Source organism: Lissotriton helveticus, chromosome 4_1, assembly GCF_964261635.1.
Source record: "Lissotriton helveticus chromosome 4_1, aLisHel1.1, whole genome shotgun sequence".
Classification (NCBI taxonomy): Eukaryota; Metazoa; Chordata; class Amphibia; order Caudata; family Salamandridae; genus Lissotriton; species Lissotriton helveticus.
This window is the reverse complement of record NC_136063.1, coordinates 1,494,516,511-1,494,534,491: the sequence shown is the minus strand read 5'-3', so window position 1 is coordinate 1,494,534,491 and position 17,981 is coordinate 1,494,516,511. Positions and strand designations below refer to the sequence as shown.

At 47.8% G+C, this 17,981-nt stretch overlaps 1 protein-coding gene across 1 annotated transcript in view; it reads left to right on the top strand.

The window, feature by feature from the left end:
- Positions 1-17,981, top strand: part of LOC144828174 (uncharacterized) — a 418,953-nt gene that overhangs the window by 369,414 nt on the left and 31,558 nt on the right. The window lies entirely within an intron of this gene.

Below are 17,981 nucleotides of genomic sequence, written 5' to 3'. Positions count from 1 at the left end.
GAGGGAAGGAGGGGGGGGTCTGAATGGTAGAGAAAAAGTGAGTAAGAGACTGAGGAGAAGTGGGTGTATCTGAGGTGTATAAGGACTTGTAAAAATGTGAGAAGGTAGCAAGAATGTCAGCATCTTTATGGTGTAACTGGGCAGTGTCATCATAAATTGATTCAATAGTGACTTTATTTTGTTTGATTTTTAAGTAATTTGCAAGAATCTTCCCGGCCTTGTTCCTACCACCATAAAACTTGGCACTAGATTTAAGCAAGTACAAAGAGGCATCTTCAGTTGACTGTTCATTAAATTTAAGTTTGGCAGCAACCAGAGATGTCAGACTATCTGGGGAATGGGAAGTGAAGTAGGCGTGTTCCAATCTTTTAATGTCATGAAGGAGGGTTTTGGTAAATTGGCGTGCAGATTTACGTTTTTTAGCAACAAAAGTAATAATAAAATCACGAGCAGCTGCTTTAAAGGTATCCCACAGGGTGTGTTTCGAAATAGGTGGGATATCATTAAAGAGGAAAAACTCATCAAAAAAGGCAGAAAAAGAAGCAGAAAAGTTGGGATCCAAAAGAAGGGCATTGTTGAAACGCCACCGTTTAGGACCATCTGTTTTGGGTAAAATTTCGAGATTGACCAGTACAGGGGCATGGTCAGAAAGTAAAATCGGGCCAATTTCTGCAGCATGAAGAGTTTGAGTAAGTGCGTGGGAAACAAAAATGTAATCAAGCCGTGATTGGGACCGATGGTGAGGGGAGTAAAAAGTGAATTCTCGTAAAGTTGGATTACATAAACGCCAGGAGTCCACAAGCTTATGTTGCGAAATAGTTTGGGTGAACAATTTGTGCGATTTCGTAGGAATATAATTGGCATCGGACTTCCTGTCCAGGAAAGGATCAAAGGGGTGATTACAATCTCCCGCAAGGATGAAGTTATCATCCATAAATTGGGTGATGCGGGGAGAGAGATCAGCCCAAAAAAGGGGTTCACCGGCCGTGGGGCCATAAACATTAAGGAGAGAGATTGGAACACCTCTTAGGGATAGTCTGACATGAATCCATCTGCCATTAGTATCCGATTCTTGAGAGAGAACCGTTAGAGGAAGTGACCTACGACATAAAATGGCAACACCATTACGTTTCCCATCACCCTGTGAGAAAAAGACGTCACCCACCCAACCTCTTTTGAGTTTGTCAGATTCTAGGTCAGAAAGGTGGGTTTCTTGAAGAAACGCAATGTCAACATTCAATTTAGCTAAGTGAGATAAAATGCGTTGACGTTTAATTGGGGAATTAATACCCTTGACATTCCATGAAACCAAATTTAGAGACATAGTATGTACATGAAAGCCATAAATTCCTTAATCAACAATGCAAAGAAGTAATGAGGAATAGAAGAAAAGAAGGTATAAATAAAGGAAAGAACGAGGAAAAAAAGACGAAAAAAGAAGACAGGGAACTGTGGAAGATGGGAAAGAAATACATGAAGAAAAAGATTAGAAAGAGGAGAGAGATCAGAGAGTAGCGAGTAATGAGTAAGGAGCAGAAGAGGAGTACAGAAGAAAGAAGACAGGAGCAAGAAGAGAAGAGGAAAGAGAGGAAGGAAAGGTGTAAGAGAACCTGAGGAGAAAAAAATCCTCATTGCAAAGCAAAACATGAAAGTAGTGATAAAGGAAGGGAAAATAAAGAGAAACAAAAAACAAGGAAGGTACAAAAAACATGCAAATAACATACCTACGAAGGGGAGGTACGAGAAGAGGTTGAGGGGGGAAGGAGCCAGATGGGAGAGGCAACACAGTCGAGGGCATCCGGGCAAGGAACCAGGGAGATGACATCATGCGTTGAGGGGTTCCTGCGGGAAGAAAGACGGGGTATGACTGAGACAATAATACAAGGAACAGTAGCAAAAAATGAGGAGAAGGGAGCGAAATGATAAAAAACACATTACATTAGAAAAAGGGAATAGAATGAACAAGTAATCAAAAAGTTTCAAAAAGTGGAGAAAAAAAAAAAAAACACGTTAATTGAACATATGAGGAGAACAAGAACTTCGCTAACATAACCAGACAGTCAGCCAAAAACATGAAGCGAACAACAGCGCATCAACATGAAAACTGGAATCTTGAGACAGACTCGTAGTGCAAAAAGTCAGCCAGGAGAGAAGGACGAAGGACCAGAGGTATCCATGGTAGAAGTACGATGCGCATTAATGAAACTCTGCAGTCTCACAGGATCCTCATAGGTGGTGGTCTTGTTATTGTAAGTGACCTTAAACAGACATGGATGGTACAGGCCATAGCGGGCGCCCATGGCACGGAGGGCCTCTCTCATGCTGAGGAAAGCTTTCCTACGGTTAGCAGTTGCTTTGGCGTAGTCCTGGGCGAAGAACAATGGAGAGTCCAGCCAAGACAATTTGGGAAGAGCCTTGGCAGCTGCTAGAACTTTCAGGAGGTCAGTGTATTCCAGGAAATAAAGGATGACACCTCGTGGCCTTTGTGACATGGAGAGGGATGTAGGCAAACGGCCTAGACGATGCGCCCGTTGAATGTTGAGAGAGGTATCCTGTGGTAAATGGAGCAGTTTGGGAAGGAAGGACTTGAAAAAGGCAAGCGGATCGGACCCTTCAAGATTTTCCGCCAGGCCGTAAATGCGAAGATTATTACGCCTGCCTCTATTTTCCAACTCCTCCACCTGCTTCTGAAGAGCCCCTACCTGTGAAGACAAGTGTGTGACTTTAGTTTGAGATTCTTGAAAAGATGCAACAGATTGCTCCACCGTAGAAACTCTCGTTTCAATTTGAGACCAATTGTCCGTTAAAACTTGGAGTTTGGTATTAGTTTCCTCCATGAAAGGGCGTAAAGTTCCAATTTCTTCAAGGAAAGGACGAAAAGAACGAATTTCCTCCAATAATAGTTCCATGGAAACAGGTGACGATGATTTAGGTGGAGACGGAGGATGCTTTTTGAGTCGTTTGGCCGTTACTTTTCCTGAAGAGGTAGGAGACGGCGTTTCCAGGAGTGCCTCCGAGTCAGAAGGTGGAAGGGAGTCTTCCATTTGGGACAAAGCTGAAAAAACTTTAGAGTTCTTGACAAAAGCCACCTTTGTAGGTGGTTTAGATGAAAAGCGAGACATGTGTTGGTGTTTTCCCATGCAAAGGAGCCTGGGACGAAGAGTGACAAACACTGGATGGTAGCAAGCAGAAGCACTAGTCACAACCTTAATGAAGAAGGTGCGCTGCTAAAGAAAACAAAGAAAGAGCTCATATAAAGATAACCCACTCAGGCATATTGAGAAAAGTCAATGAGGATATACATGCACACATAGAGCGCGCAGTGCATGAAGGTGGGAGCGTGCATCCAGTTATTTCACAGAAGAAAATGAAATTGTGCTTTAAAGTTCATGAGAGGCTGAAATACAAATAGAGCTCATCAGAAATGGAGAGAGATTCAAAACCGCAAAGCTTGTAAATAGGACACATTCCCAGTGCGCCACCGAAATTAGAAATTAGAAGAAGGCAGGAAGGATACATCTGCAGCATTGAAGGACATCCCATGTAAACATAAGGACTGATGGGAACATTAATCAAACTGCTGTCCCTGCTGGTATTAAAATGAAAAAGGAATACCAAAGACGTTTTAAAAAGTATCCAGATAGTAAAAAGTGCAGGAAAAGTCAAACCTTGATGGAAAATGAAAGCTTGACAGACATTCCGCTTTCCATGCTGAAGGACTCCGTAGCGCGCAAGATGGCGGTCACTCTGTGTGAGGAGAATCTTTACTGCCGTCGGACGTCGCAGAGCAGGCGAGACATGCAGCGCGGTCTTGAAGAGGGAGTCAGAGGCGGACTGCAGGCATATTGAGGAGAGCGCTCACACTGGGTAAAATCACATTCGCCCTCACCAGGGGACTGCTCCGTGACTGGAGCCACGTAATGGCGGCCACTAATACCGGAGCGTCCCTGAAGGCGGACTCGCAAATACCTCAGCCTCCGACTTCGGAAAAAGGTCCACGAAGGTGCCACTACATGGCGGAAGTGTTCCGACGGGGATTCAGGACCAGAGGACAGGTACTGTGAATGTAGAAAGGAAGTTCTCCCGGTGTCCAGCCGGAGCCTCACTCAGGCGCTGCCATTGCCCACGGCGCCAAGCCACGCCCCCGCTGAGCAAATCCCTTAATGTCCCAAAATTAATGTATCCGTCTGTAATGTAACTGGTGCTCTTGTAAAGAGCTCTGATACCTTCAGCTCGAGTTCACGCTTTATAAAACTCGACAAAACTCTCTTATGAGTGTCATCCCTACAAAATCCCTTTGACTATTTCCATTTAGTTTGTTCATAATAATTAGGTCGAGAAGAAATCATTGTAATCCTTAATACCTGGGTAAAAAGCAGATGATCGCACTAAGGTTTAGAATGACAGCTGTAGTGCTGCTATCAATATCTTTAGTGTAAATGTATAATAATCTTCCCCCTGACTAAAATTACTTTCACATTGAAATAACCCGCATTTTCTTCCCTGGCAATCGAAGTAAATGTAATTCTTTGGTAAACCGAATTTAGGGGGTCATTAGGATGGTGGATTTCCCGCATCCTCCGGGCCGGCGGAAGCCACCGCCGGCCCGGAGGATGCGGGAAAACCGCCGCGGATGCTGGCAAGACCCACCGCCAAATTAGGATGGCTGGTGGGTCTTTGAATCTGTCCGCCGCTTTTCCGCCGTGGTCGCCTTCCGACCGCGGCGGAAAAGCATTAACATGGCTGGCGGTGTCTATCAGACACCGCCAGCCATATTAGGATGGCGGAATTCATATGCTTTTCCACGGCGGCTTTTCCGCCGCGGAAAAGCATATGGACATTGACTTCGGGGGCCCGTTGTGGGCCCCCTTGGTGAAGGGGGCGTGGGGGATGCACATGGGGGGTACCTATGGTACCCCCCTGCATTTGCGTGGACAAAGCTGCAGGCACCGCGCGGTGCCTGCTGCTTTGTGCACGCAAATGCCGTGCCTGCATTTTTAACATTGCGGCGGGTGCAGCTTGAAGCTGCACCCGCCTCAATGTTAAAGATTGAGGATGTGACCACCACCCTGGCGGTCACATCCTAATCTGCACGGAGGGACCGCCGCAGCCCCTGCGGACGGTCCCTCCTACTCTATGGTGGCAGACGGACTCAGGTCCGTCCGCCATCATAATCGGCCCCTTAATGCCATGAAGGTTCGTTCAAGAGACAGACAAGTACATTGTATATCAGGAAGATATCTATATATTGTTAAAAAAAAGTACTAGCTTTTCCTTTCATTCATTGTTCGGCAATACTTATAGAACTTCAAAATGGTGCATGAATAAATTAGTATATGCTGGATCAACGTCAGAACCCATAGTGATCGATGTTATTTGCATATGAGAAATTCTCCCTCCATTAAAAAAAATCTTACTGCTAAATATTATGCATCAAGACCTTAAGCAGAAGTCATCTAGTTGTCCAGCTTGGCAAGAAGGGTTGTGGCTCAAATGAGAACTCCACGCCTCCCTTTCTGTCGATCAGAATGAGAATACGTAGACAAGAGGAGCAAGCAGAGAGCGAAAGGGTGAGGGGAGGGAAGTAGAGAGATAAACAACTGGGTCTTGCCTGCTTCGGATCTTGAGGAAGAGAATGACAAGGCCAGAAGGATCGGGGAGACTTGACATTGAGCACACAATCAAAAGCATAACTATCTCATCAATGAAGACAAATCAATGCAAGCAATACAGCTACACAAAGGAAAGATTCTTACCAAATTCTGTGGTGGGTGGAGCTATCATAAGCTCAATAGTGACTTGGATATAGGCGCCAAACCATAGGACTCCACGCAACCTGTAACAGTAAGTTGTTAGAGTATAAAGCAGTCAAGGTAACAGTCCTGCCTAAGCCCACTACACGAGAGAACCACATAAAGGCAAAAGAAGAAGGGTGCAGGTAACTAACTCCGGATAAGGGAAGCCACACAAATATCCAAAATGGTGTCTAACAGCTGCTGCATGCTAACCCAGTGCTTATGAATCTCACTTCATAACAAGCCACAGAAGTTGTGGATCTAACCTTGAAGTGAATACATTTTGGAGGTTAGTGGTCTAGTTCTCCTTCCAAGTTTCCACCAACCTATCCAATAGTTCTTCTAGGCAAACGTAAACCCTCTCAATTTCGCCTGTGCAGATATTCTTGTGATTTGTAGTTCTAGTTATTTTAGTTTGGTCCCGGATTCAGAATTGCCCATGTGTCTGCAGACTGACATTTTGAGGATTTAATCCTCTTTGTTTCCTAATCCTGACACTAGTGAACATAACAATGCTTTTTCTATAACCAATTTTCGTAGTTTATCAAGAAAATCCATCATGTCTCTCAAGCATTATACATAGGTAGAAATGGCACATAGCAATGGTTGCAGAAATGTATCCATGTGTATACTGATTGCTTGAAACAAAGAATCAACACTTGAGATAATGGGTACACAAGGCTGATCTGAAATTGATATGGGTATTTTTAGCAGAAAATAAATAATGGATTTTAGTCGACTGATTGGTAATACGTATCTATGGTCTGATATAGTGTACCACCTTTGACCAGGGAGGACTTTTATCTCTGGCATAGTGCATATCCTCTTTTACTTTTTCTCGGCTAAATCATTTCTTTCTTCAGAAAAATGGGCCATTATATCAGTGGCGTAACGAAACCTGAGGGGGCCCCCCTGCAAAGCACAATGAAGGGCCCCCCCCAGCGGCCCGACCCACCGCCTACCACTTTGACCCACCGACAAAAATAAGCAGTCACCTAAAGCCGTATTTTCAGCACTAATCTGTGCATACTTCGAACAGCAAATATAAATAGAATGCACTTCAATTATGTTCTAGGGCTGCCTGAATGATGAGATCCATGACTGATAATTAAAGGGAACAAAGACAGAAAAGTCACATTATAAATGAATACATACTTTTTTATTTATAACCCTATTTAGTGCCAAGACGAGGTCTTTCCAGGCTTTTTAAACACATAGCTGGCATTTTTCTTTTGGCAACCCTACTTTATATTCCTTTTCATGAAATGCTTTCTCACACTACAGTAGTAAATGTAAATTTCAAATGCAAGGAATAGGCAGAGTGGGGACCCAAGGGGTACTGGAACAAGAAAAAAACGAAGCCTCTGTAACCAGTTTACAAAGGTATGTTGACTGTGCACCTCAGATAGAGCATACAGCTGACTGTTGTGGTGCACTGTAGCACCCAACAACACTTTTCAATAATGTACATCACACACAGACATGCAATAGCGCTCACTGGGTAGAGCTTATATAGTGCATAGCTCAGAAAAACCATATAGATGGATGGCACTCAGCTCCCAAGAGCATTGTAAGCAGTTTTAAACACACTCAAGCATTGAACAGAATGCTCTGAAGAGACCGTGCATACACCCCACACAGAGCAGATATACTATGCAGCTGGCTGCAATGTGGCCCCGAAGAGCACTTTTCAATAGCATGGAACACACACAAACTTCCAACACAACACATCAAATAGAACATTTTGCTTACATCTAACTAAGCACAGACATGGCATTTGGGCCGTGGGCTATATTTTCCATTGAATGCATTATGTAAACATAAATAACATACCATAACATGTAATTGCTGCCCCTATAGTTGTGTAGCTCCAGCTATAACTTTGTCATCAGAATGTTCTACATCAAAGACGATGATGCTGGGCTGGTAAACAGGAGAGAGGTGGTGTATGATATTGATTAGCATAACTGTATCTCCTTTCAGCCATTTTTCAGCTCAAACTAACATGTCTGAAGGAAATGCCCATCTCTTGTGTTTCAAGCCTCCTCCTGACATCTCGGCTCCCGAGACAAAAAAGTGTTGATTACTTTGCTCAGCGGAAATGCTTACATACTCGTATCATTCTAAAGATAATGTTCTTCCTTTCTCATGATCTGTGTCTTCAGACACGTGCATGCTCCTTTGCATTAATGCCTTTATTTCAGACCTGTGTGTCCTTTCTCTAAACTGCTGCAGAGCTTGCTCCAACACACATTTTGAGCAAATTCTCTGGCTGAATGAATCTGTGGTTCATAGACTGTTAGATTTTTTTTGTTAATAATCCCTTTAAGATTTCAATTGCTGTGCATGTAGAATTTCTTTATCAACGGCCTAATGGAGGTGGGATAACTGTGCCCAGGCTGAGAGAGTGGACGGCCAGGCACATTGATGCGTGCCTCTGAACAGTGCCTGGGTGGTATTTCCTGGGTGAGCAGTGAGAGGCAGGAAGGCTAAGCAGGAGGGAGAGATCTGAACACCTAGGGCTGCAGGCCTTGTGTGGAAGGTCACCCCAGGATAGGGAAGGACATGAAGACTTCAAGAATTGGAAAGGAGGACTCTAGGCCAGTAACAGATCTCTTGAGGCGGTTTGGAGCCCTACTCCATTCCAGACATGGGCAGGTCAGACCACTCCAAGAACCCCGAGATGCACACTTTACATGGGTGTGACACGTAGGTCACCATTAGAGCCTCCAAACCAGTGCTTAATTTGAGCCAGTGGTTTCCAGTGCTCGGCACCAGCACTTTATTGTCAGCACTGGGCCCTGTGACAGTCTACCACATGGTGGCGCTGTCTGGCTAATTTAGAGATGACCCCAACAACAGTTAATTATTAACTCAATATACATTAAAATCGAATATTTCCTGCCACCCAAGAAATTCTTATAGTATTGAGGCCTGAAACAGTCCGAACTGTCACACTTGAAAGAGTGTGAATGTTAGTACTTGTGCAGCGCTGGCAGGGGCAATGTGTGGTGCAAGGTGTAGTGTCCTCCTGAAGAGAGCCCTGGCACTTATTTTTCTGCAAATTAAGCACGGCTCCAAACCTGATAGTGGGCAAAGCACTGGGTCAACGCTGTGCCCTTCTCCGGGGCGATTGCAATAAGCCGCAGGAGCACCAGCACTGGTATCCTAGAAGTAGGCATAACAGGTAGACATTCCCTAGAAGAAGGCAGAGCTTCCTTCATCATGATACACATGCTTGCACTTGCCGGCAATCTGAGGATTCCCTGTTCTCCTCGCTGGCAGCCTCCCTAATGGTAAGGACCCCACAGGGACTCGCATACGGAGTGGCCTAGATACCTGATGAGAGGAACCACCAGGGAGGTCAGGTTGTATGTAAATGTATGTATAGGCATTTATATAGCGCACTACTTACCCGTAGGGTCCCAAGGCGCTTCGACCGCTGCGAAACCCTTCCTGGCTTTCCTGAGAGATGGTCCCTTAATGGGTATCTCCAGGGTGAGACCAGGCATCCCCGGCGGTCTGGTGGGGCCGTTAGTGAAGATGAGGCAAGCTAATGCCCAGAGTTGCCGAGTGTGAACGCTGATCAGAGTGGGCACCGAGGCGAGAGAATTATCGAGTCCGCTGACCCTGGTCCAGAAACCTGCCGCGCCGGGAATCGAACCCTGGTCCCGGGCCGTCCTCTGCTCTCGGGTCTGCCGCCTCTAACCAGTGAGCCACACTGGTTAGAGCTGATCCAACTAATCTGAAGGCAGGGTGTTTGGAAGACCTTTTAGGGTTTTGTGGGACCATCTGTGTCTCTATGTGACTGAATGTGTGACCCCCAACCATATCCGAAGCTCTGGGTGATCGCCCCAATGTGTTTGTCCCTGTGGGAGCGCCCTGCACCTCCCTTTATACATGAGTATTTAGCACTTTGCTTTGGAATCCATAGTGGGGGAGAAGGAGGGAGACACAGGTGTAGGGGCAGGGTTCTTAAGTTCCTGGATGGCTGAAACTCCAAGTCCTAGTTTCGTTGTACGGAGGTACTGTACAAGGGAAGACTCGCGCTGCACACACACCCTTGCTCTGGACTTTTACCCACACCCTCCTCATTCACCACCAAAGTATCTAGTTCCTAGGCATGTGGCGAGGGTGTGCTACACCCTGATCTAATGCCATCATTGTATGAGGTGGGGGTGAGGCTGGCTGCAGACACTACCGAGGGAATTGAGGACTTAAGGGGGTGAAATGTATTTTAAAGCGAGTTGGGCTACAGTGATAAAGGGTTTAAGGAGATGGAGATTTAAAGGGGTAGAAAGAATATGCGTCCAGGGGCTCGGGAGGAAGAAGCTGCGGATGGCTTCATTCCCACCTCACCCACCCACTGAGACTCCTCGCCACCACGGACCACTCCTGCCTTGGCTCGGACAGACTCACCTGAGGCCTGGCCTGCAGCCTCAGTGGCAGGTGCGAGCGGGCAGCAGAAGAGGAGGGCAAAGGCAAGGCTAGCCAGGCAGGGGCTAGTAATAATTAAGTTATGGCTAGGGGCGCCGCCCGGTGACAGTCTTTCTCAGTAGTCTGGCTGGGTCCTGGGATGCCTCACTTCACTCGTCACGCACACCTTTAATTGCGCTGCTGCTCAATGCGCATGACTGTATGGCATTGGTCACCAGCCCCACCCTATGCCCCACCCTGAAGATGCTCAGATGCGGAGACATCTGTATAGCTGCCAAGGTTTCAGATTGCCATGTGTGACATTTTCATAATTTCACTGTAATTATGAGTGACATTCAACAACTCTGAGTGACACTTTCTCTCGAGCAAAATCAAGCAATGAAGGCAAGGGAAACAAATATCAGAACCCATGCGCTCCTATAAAAGTAAATTAAATGATTGGCACCACTTTGCAGACAGACTAGTGACTGCTGAGTTTGGTGTGCCCTCGATCTCTGTATGGCTCGGAGCACTGCACACATCAGGTCTCGGCCCCGTGTGCAGAAGATCTCAAACTGTCCAGCAATTATTGCGCTACCCCTTTTGGCTGCAGGTCTTACTTTCTATGTATAATAGACTGCAGGTTCATTCTGTGTGTAGCAGTGGGCACCACAGAGTGAGCAGCTGTGTGATGCTGTTTGCATGCAGGAGGCTTGCAACTGTGTGCCCAGTGTAGCTGTGCACTATGCTGTATGGATGCAGTAGGCTAGCATCTGTGTGCACACTGTAGCTGTGCGCTATGCTGTATTGGTGCAGGAAGCTTGCGTCTGTGTGTACAGTGTAGCTGTGCACGTGCTATGTGCATGCGGTAGGCTAGCGTCTGTGGGCACAGTGAACTGTGTGCTATGCTGTATGGGTGCAAGAGGCTTGCGTTTGTGTTCACAGTGTAGCAGTGCATGTTGCTCTGTGCATGCAGGAGGCTTGCATCTGTGTGCACAATGAACTGTGTGCTATGATGTATGGGTGCAGGTGGAGTCTTGTGTCTGTGTGTACGGTACAGTATAACTGGGCGCAGCAGACCTTAGAGAGCATGCCTGAGGCCGCATCTCTCAGACTCTGACTACATGCAGGTGGATGTCTGTGTGCAGCAGGTTTCAGACTGCATGTAGTTTGCCCAGGGCTGAAACTCTGTGCAGCACGTCTCAGATTTGTCATCCAGCCCCATGGCTCAGACTCTTTGTGCACAAGACCCTGTCCCTGACTGTTAGCTCTAGTTTAAGGCTTTTGCTGCTCAAGCAGGCCTAGTCTGGCTATCTAGTGAAGCAGGCCTCATGGTACTTAAGTTTAGCATTCTGAGGTTCAGTCTCCAAGTAGAAGTTTATTTTACTTTGCCATTCTCTATAGTGCGAAGAAGTCTCTATGGGGCATCAGAGCGCTTTATAATTAACCCTAAGCACACAGTTACTTGAAATTAATACGCAGTTGTATTTCCATACATGCGACGCCAGCAGCCTCAGTACCTTTAATCTGTTCGAAAAGCACCTGGCTGCCAGTAAATAGAGGGAATCCCGTCCCCCAGAGCTTTCAGTATTGATGAAATAAAATGTCTGTAAATGTTCAGGCTCCCGATCGCATTTCATTCCAACTCAATTCATGAAAGCACGCCACTTAACACGATATATTCAGCAGTGAGCGAGGGGAACAAACCTGAGTCCAGCAGTGGACCGCTGATCACTCTTTCCATAAGTAATGCTCTGCTAGGAACTTTTTAAGGACATTGCAGATGCCCATGTTTACGGTGCGCACAAGCTGCAGCCCATGTTAGCACTTGAAAAAAAAGCTTACCGGCCTGGCTTGCCTCTCTGTGGGGAGGACGATCTCTCGGCAAATTAATTTTCCTTGGCGTGTAGGGGGGGGAGGGGGGCCTGATTTTATTTGCAGCCCCTCTTCTGATAACTGAGCATCACGCGGCGGGACGGTGTAAGCAGGCAGCTCTGCTGCGAGTGCCATGATTTGCCGTGATTCCGCAAATATATCTAGCCAGCCTACCACAACCGGCAGCAGGATGTGACGTCATGTGGAGTTCCTTTAATGCACCACACTGACGCCAGGTACTTAATTAAATTCTTTATTTTGCCCGAGCGCCGGGAGCTGCGTCTTTACCCCAGCGGTCGGCGCCGATCAACAAGATCGCCGCCTTCCGCTTCCCGTCCCCGCACTTCCTGTTCCGGGGACGGAACACTGGACCGCTACTACATATCTCCCCCCTTTATGCAATAACAAACAATTTACAGTGCAATCCTTACTTCCAGTTCATGGCATAGTCCTTGAACTTCTCTGGTACCTTTACACTCCTTCCCACTCTGGTTCTCACCACTCCAATGCTTCCTTCTTCTTCCGGTTCCTTTCCACCCGACCAATTTCCTGCCAATTCTCCTTCTCTGTCCGTCACGTCCTCATTGCTTTCTTCCTTACACCCGCTCCTCGTTCTTCCTCTTGCACCTTCTTCTCTTTCTCTGTCTTTCACTTGTTGCACTCCTTCTTCTACATTCTCGTCGCATCTTCCGCTACGTTCACTTTCGCCTTCATCGTCTACATACTCTGCTCCTTCAATAGTCTCCTCTCCCCACTTCAAGATTTTACTGCATTTTGCCATTCTGTCCTGTGACCACACTTTCCCGTCACTGAGCAGGGCAGAGCGGGCATAGGGCTCCACCACTTTTAAAGGTGGTGGAAACTTGCTTTCTCCCTTTTTCTTTAGGGTGGCCAGTTTTACTCTGACCCAGTCGCCCTTTTCCAGTCCTACTTCCTGAGTGTTTCGTCTTTTGTTATAGTGTGTCGTGTATACTTCTTGTGCTTTCTCCAAATTTCTTCTGACCACAGCTGGTGACCACTTACTCTGCACCACTAATTTCCTCCATGCCATGTTGTCCTTGGTGAAGGCTTCTCTTCCTCTCAAAACCTTAAATGGGCTGTATCCCGTGCTTCCCGGGGTGATCCGATAGGCCCAGATCATCTTCTCCAATTCCTTTTCCCAGTCCAATCCATCATTAATAGCCGCCTTAATGGTGCCCATGATCACCCGATTGAAACGTTCCACTTGACCGTTTCCCGCGGGGTAGTAGATGGGCGTATGCTTCACTTCTATACCGTTCCTGGCTGTGAAGGCAAGCCACTTCGCTGAGGTGAATTGCGGCCCATTATCACATGTGATGATTTTTGGGATTCCTTCTCTGACAAACGTGGCGCGTAAGAAGCGCACCACTGCATCAGTGTCCACGATCTCCATAACCTCTACCTCTGGCCACTTGGAATACTTGTCGATGAGAACTACAGCATATTTCTGAGTTCCTGCATTGTTTAGGATGGGGCCCATAATGTCCACTGATATCATTTCCCATGGTCCATCCGGTACTGGAAATTTTCCCAGGGGTGATCTTAACATGCTTTGTGACTTGTCAGCCTTGGCACATGACTCGCATTGCCGCACATACCGTTCTATTTGCGCATCAATGGCTGGCCACCAGTACGCTTGTCTGGCAAGGGCTTTGGTTTTTGTGATGCCCTGGTGCCCTTCGTGCTCACTGCACCATCAGGATTCAAGCAAGCCGGGCCGAAGACGGCTGTAATGCCAGAAACCGGTCCCCGGAAGCTTGTTTCCTTTCCAGTGAAGAATTGGCTTGGTAGTTTGGTCTGCCCTGTTCCCATGATGCACTGGGCCAGGGACAGACTAATTTGCATATAGCCAGGTTCTGAACTGGGATGGTGCAGTGAGCTAAAAAACGGTGATGGATCTAGCCCTGATCTGTTGACTGGGTAGGAGTGTTCTGATTAACTCAGATACTCTGTCCATCACCACCCCCTTTTTGAAATACTTCGTGCAGTAAAGTCATCAGATGATCCAGTATGCCTCGTGGTGGGATCACCTTGTCACCTCTGAGCAGGAATATAGGGTTCTCCGCCAGCGATAACTCATCCCTTACTTCCCAGTACCTCCTCAGTTCTTCCTTGAGGTGTCTCTTTTCCGGCCACCCATGGACCACGTATCCTTTGATGGCTTCCATGTCGACGTCTTCCTTGTAAGCATCTTCCCATTCTTGGGCACTGATCACTTCCTCCGTGTCCTGGATGGTGGCTACCACATATCCTTCCCAGTTTTGTTTCTCACAGCCCTTTGCCTCTTCCATAGCCGCTGCTCTGCTCAGGAAGTCCGCCACTTTGTTCTGCGGCCCCGGGATGTGTTCCACTTCGTACACAAGTCCAACAGTCTCAGCTTCATTTTGCCAATTCTAGGGGTCGCGTGAGCATGGCCACTGGAAGTCAGCACTCGGACCAAGGGTTTGTGGTCCGTTCTCACTAAGAATTTCGCTCCCCACAAGTACTGTCTAAATCTTTCCATCGCCCAAACCACTGCCAGCATCTCCTTCTCGATAACGCTAAACTTCTCTTTGTTGGATGCAAGTGACCTCGAGGCAAAGCTGACTGTCGATGTTTCTCCATTGTCCGATTTCTGCATGAGGACTGCTCCTAGGCCACGGTCACTGGCGTCCGTAGTAAGTATGGACTCCGCACTTGGGTCAAATCCCTTTAGAGGAATGGTGACACTCATCTCCTGTTTTAGGGTTTCAAATTCCGCCTGTTCCTCCAGGCCCCACTGGAATTTGTTCTTTTCCTTCAGTAATTGGCGTAGGAAATGGGTTTTCATGGCGAAATGGGGAATGAATTTACTGTAGTACTCGGCCATTCCCAGGAATGACCGAACATCTTCTTTCTTGCTAGGAGTGGGGGCGTCCAGAATGGCTTTCATGTTGGATCTTTTTGGTTGTATCCCTTTTTCGCTCACTTCATGACCTAGGTACGTGACGGACTGCACCCCCAACTTGCACTTCGAACATTCCGCCGTAAGACCATTGTCCTGCAATGTTCGTAGTACTTTGTGGAGTTTCTCGTTGTGGTCCTGTTTTGTTCTTCCCATTACCAAGATGTCGTCTTGAAAGAACTGTACGTCTTCCACATTCCTCAGTAGTCTGTGCATAAGCTTCTGAAAGACCGCCGCTGCTGATGCCAGGCCAAACGGCATTCTCACGAATTCGTAGCAGCCGAAAGGCGTGATGAAAGACGTGAGATGGCTGCACGATGGATGTAGTCTTACTTGATGGTATGCCGACGACAAATCCACCGTGGAGAACCACTTGATGTCTTTGGTTTTCGCTAGCATCTCATTTATGCGGGGCAGGGGGAATTTGTCAATTACAATGTTTTTGTTCAGTTCCCTGAGATCAACACACAGCCGTACTTTACCATTGGGCTTCTGGGATACCACCAGAGGTGAAAGCCATTCTGCACTCTCTATGGCTCTGATCACACCTTCTTTTTCTAGTCTGTCCAGCTCCGTTTGCACTGCTTCCCTGCTGCGGAACGGGATGTTCCTCACCTTGTGCACCACGGGTTTCGCTCCTTCTTTTAGCTTTATGAGGTGCTTGTATTTTCCCAGTTCCCCAATTTGTCCATTGAATACTCTGGGGTATGCTCTCTGCCATGACTCCATGTCATCCTTCTCTTCCATGTCCATTAGCAGGATTTTTTCAATGCCCCCCGGGTTGAGTTGTATAACCAACGCACCTTGGTCCTTCCAGCTCAGTACTGAGGGGCCTTTCTCAGCAACGTACAATTTGCAATTTGCGTGGCGGCCCCTGAACTCGAACAGGAGGGGGCAGTATCCTAACATGGGAATTCTTTGTCCAGTATATGTGACCGGCCTCAAATCCATCGGGTGCAGCTTCTCCACGATCTTGGGTGTGAACTTATCTTCCCATACTTGTCTTTGTATGATGGAGATGGGTGCTCCGCTGTCCGCAATCATTTCCATTGGTATCCCGCCGATGTGCATATTAAGTCTGGGTTTGTCCGTTTCTGCTCCTTCCATTTCCAACACCTGGACATCAATATATAGGAATTCTTCCAGGTCTTCGGCTTCTTCTTGGTCGCTTGCAACATCTCTTCGCTCTTGGTCTACATAACGGACCATTGCGCCTTTGGGCTTCCGGCGGCACACCTTCTCATAGTGCCCGAATACACTGCAATATGAGCATTTTGCCCTGAACGCAGGGCTCGCTTTGTCGTTACCCAGATGTGTAGTGCTGCCGCACCTGTAGCAGCTCGGCCTATCCCCTTTAGTCGTCTTATTGTCCATCTGGGGGTTGTTGTTGTTGTTGTTGGGTCTTTTACCATCTCGATTTCTTTGCATGTCTCTCTGCCTCGGTCGTTCTCCTCTCGACCGTGTCATTATCCTGCAAACTGTTTGTGTCTCTCCTGCCTCCTTCTTGGCCGCTTGCACACATCGTTTTGACAATTCCGCCTTCTTGACCATCGCCCATATCTCTTTGAGTGGGGCATCACCATTTACCCATAGTTTCTCCTGGATGTGGGAGCTGGACGTGTGCATGATAATTTGGTCTCTAATTAGGTCGTCGTGGAGCGTGTCAAACTTGCACGTGAGGGCCAACTTCCGCAAGGCTACGACGTACTCGTCCACCGTCTCCCCGCTCCTCTGCTTCCTCTGAAAGAAGTTGTATCTGTCTATCGGGACGCACACGACCGGTCTGTAGTGTGCGTCGAGGTCTGCAATGACATGACTGAAGACATCTGTATCCGTGGCACCCCTCTCACCTTTTACTATGGTATCATATACTCTGATCCCTTCCGGGCCCAAGTTGTGTAATAGTATTTTCTTTCTCCTCTTGCTCGAGAATGGAGTATCGCCTTCCTCTTCCAGGGCTTCCAGATAGTTGAGGAAGTACCTTTTCCAGTCTTCCCATTTCATCTCCGGTTCTCCGCACCTCGTTAGGAAAGGCACCAATTGAGTGAGGGAAGAAGACTGGGCAGCCATTTTGGGTGCACCTCTCCGGTTCGCAGACACAGGGATCGTCCTACCAGGTGGACTCCCCGGCGTTTGTTGCACCACTGTGTCCCCTTCACTGCGATCACTGTCGCTCTCTTCTCCCTTCTCCTTCTCTGAGTGACCCGGCAGTGCCAGACGGCTGTTTCCCTCGGATAGGTTCGATGAGCCAGGCACCTCTTCACCTGACCGCTGTTCCGCCAGGTTGCCGGGCACGCTACCACTGCAGCCAGGGATGGGGTGCACCTCACCGTGGCCCTGTGTCTCCTGCACGTGCCCAGTGCTGCGCAGCGTCTCAGTGCACTTCCCGAGCGTGCACCTTATTTGATGGTGCCTCTGGGCTCACGTAAGGGTTAGTGTCCGTATTATTAAGTATTTATTTTCCTCCGGTGGTGCTGGTGTCAGTTCGCGCTCTTTCCTTGGCAGGCTGTCGGCTCCTCTGCCACGCTCCGGCAGCCGGCGGCGTTTCACCTCGCCGGCCTCGTCGTGTGGCGTCGTCGTGTGTGCGCGGGTCTAAAGACCATCCTTCGTCGCCATTGTGGAGTTCCTTTAATGCACCACACTGACGCCAGGTACTTAATTAAATTCTTTATTTTGCCGGAGCGCCGGGAGCTGCATCTTAACCCCAGCGGTCGGCGCCGATCAACAAGATCGCCGCCTTCCGCTTCCCGTCCCCGCACTTCCTGTTCCGGGGACGGAACACTAGACCGCTACTACACGTCATCCGCGTTGCGTCAGGAATCCATCTCCTGTTCTGATGAAATACTCTGGCCCTGGCCCGTGCACGCACCATTTAGTTAATGAGGAGGCCCTGCACCATTTAATTCATAAAGAGGCTTGCTTGCTCCACTGATTGAGAGGGCCCCTGGAGA